We start from the raw sequence: 2,421 nt of genomic DNA, 5'->3' as shown, positions 1-2,421 counted from the left end.
ATCCTTATTTTGATTTATATATTTAACTTGAAATATATTTAGATTTAATTTCCTTTTATATGTATGTTGCTATCATGACTTTTGTCATAATCCTATGTAGTGTCACGTTATTTTCTTATAATATGAAGTGTGCCTCTTATGTTAAAGGGACATTTTATTCGTAATCCAACCTTCGTTAATTACATAGGGAATGCAATTGTTACAATATCGAAACTTCACTTGTAACATCAAATTGTGTTTGTTCCCTTGGTATTCTTTGTTTAAATCTAAAACTAACTGTGGTCATATGCAATTATCAATATCCTTGAAATGGCAAGATTAGTTAAATGCATTTTGCAATTTTCAAAATCTAGAGGGCGTAAGTTCATGTGTGCCATTCAGATAACATTGTGACCACGCCCATGGATTTACAAGGGAGAGGGCACTGATTGGCTAAATGCAAGCCTGTCAAAAATAAATTAATGAGGGGTCAGTCTGCAATGGTTTAGATACAAGCTAATCACAGAGTTTAAAATTATTTTATAATAAATGTTATTTTATCAATCAAAATGGATTTAGAAAGAAATAAAGGTATCATGTTAATTTAATTAAAAAATAATTTCTGTTGTTGACTTTCCCTTTGAGTAATTTTGTGTATTCTTGCATTGATAACAATTGTTAGACATTTATCTGTCATTATTTAACTTTAGATTCATAGTAGACTTGTGTGTTAAATTTCGGACAAATTCGGAATTCAGCTGAATTTTTGCCAATTTGGCGATTCGGATGCATCCGAATTTCCGAATCGGCACATTCCAAAAAAAAAGAATTTTCGGATCCATTATTCATATTCAGAATTTTTCATTGTTCCTAAACCGCAGTTCCCCGACACTAACTTTAAGTCTATAATAAAGGTATTAACCCCTAAACGATCGTTCCCTGACATTGCCGTCACTAACTAAACCTATTAACCCCTAAACCGCCGTCCCGAAACATCGCCAACACAAACTAAACCTATTAATCCCTAAACCGCACCCCCCCTACAACGCCGACACGAACTAAACCTATTAACCCCTAAACCGCACAACCCCACCACATCGCCAAAACACTAACTAAACCTATTAACCCCTAAACCGCCATTCCGAAACATCGCCAACACAAACTAAACCTATTTACCCCTAAACCGCACCCCCACACACACATCGCTGTCACAAACTAAACCTATTAACCCCTAAACCACTTAAAAGGGCCTTTTGTAGGGCATTGCCCTAAGTTAAACAGCTCTTTTGCTCACAAATAAATACAAAGACCCACTAACATTACAACCCCCCACCCCCCAAACCCACAAAATAAAAAATACTATCTAAAAAACCTAATCTACCCATTGCCCTGAAAAGTGCATTTGTATAGGCATTGCCCTGAAAATGGCATTCAGCTCTTTTACTGCCCTTAAAAGGGCATTTAAATTATGTTAAAGTTAGGGGGTGTTAGGTTTAGGGTTAGGTTTAGGGGTTAATATAGTTTAATTTAGGTTGTTGCAATATGGGGGCCGGCAATTTAGGGGTTAATTAATAGGTTTAGTTAGTGTTGGCGATGTGGGGGGGGTGCAATTTAGGGGTTAATAGGTTTAGTTAGTTTTGGCGATGTTTGAGGACGGCGCTATATGGGGTAATAGGTTTAGGTAGAGTTGGCGATGTGGGGGTGTGTGGTTTAGGGGTAATAGTTTTAGTTAGTGTCCGCGATGTCGGGGAACGGCGGTTTAGGGCTTAATACTTTATTTAGTGATTTATTTAGTGTTGGCAATGTTTGGGAACATTGGTTTAGGGGTTAATAGGTTTAGGTAGTGTTGGCGATCTGGGGGGGTGCGGTTTAGGGCTTAATAGGTTTAATTTGTGTCTGTGATGTCGGGGAACTGCGGTTTCAGGGTTAATAACTATTTTGTTATTTAGTTAGTGTCGGCAATGTGGGGGGCGTCTGTTTTAGTATTTAATAGGTTTAGGAAGTGTTAGTTATGTGGGGGGACAGCGATTTAGAGGTTAATAGCTTTATTTTGTGGCGGTTTAACATAATTTTTTTTTCGGCAATCGCCTGGAACATTAGTTAGAAATAACGTTTCGGTCCGTAATAAAGATTCGGTCCGACAATAATAATTCGGTAACGGTTTCGAATCCATCCGAATTTCAAAATTCGGAACGACACAAATAAATTCCAAAACCGAATTACGACACATACCAAATTATTACGAATGTCGCAAACCGAATTTTTTTACACCCCGAATTGAAACAAACCAAATTTTTCGGTCACGCACAAGTATACTTTATAGAAAGTTATTTTAATTGGTGGTCTACTGGTACGTGGACTTTACTATTACTTCATTATATTGATTAATCTTACAGGAGAAGGGAAGATGCATTCTTATCATTCTGACAACGTTTTTTTGTT

This window comes from Bombina bombina, chromosome 6 (genome assembly GCF_027579735.1).
Source record: "Bombina bombina isolate aBomBom1 chromosome 6, aBomBom1.pri, whole genome shotgun sequence".
Lineage (NCBI taxonomy): Eukaryota > Metazoa > Chordata > Amphibia > Anura > Bombinatoridae > Bombina > Bombina bombina.
This window is presented reverse-complemented; position numbering follows the sequence as displayed.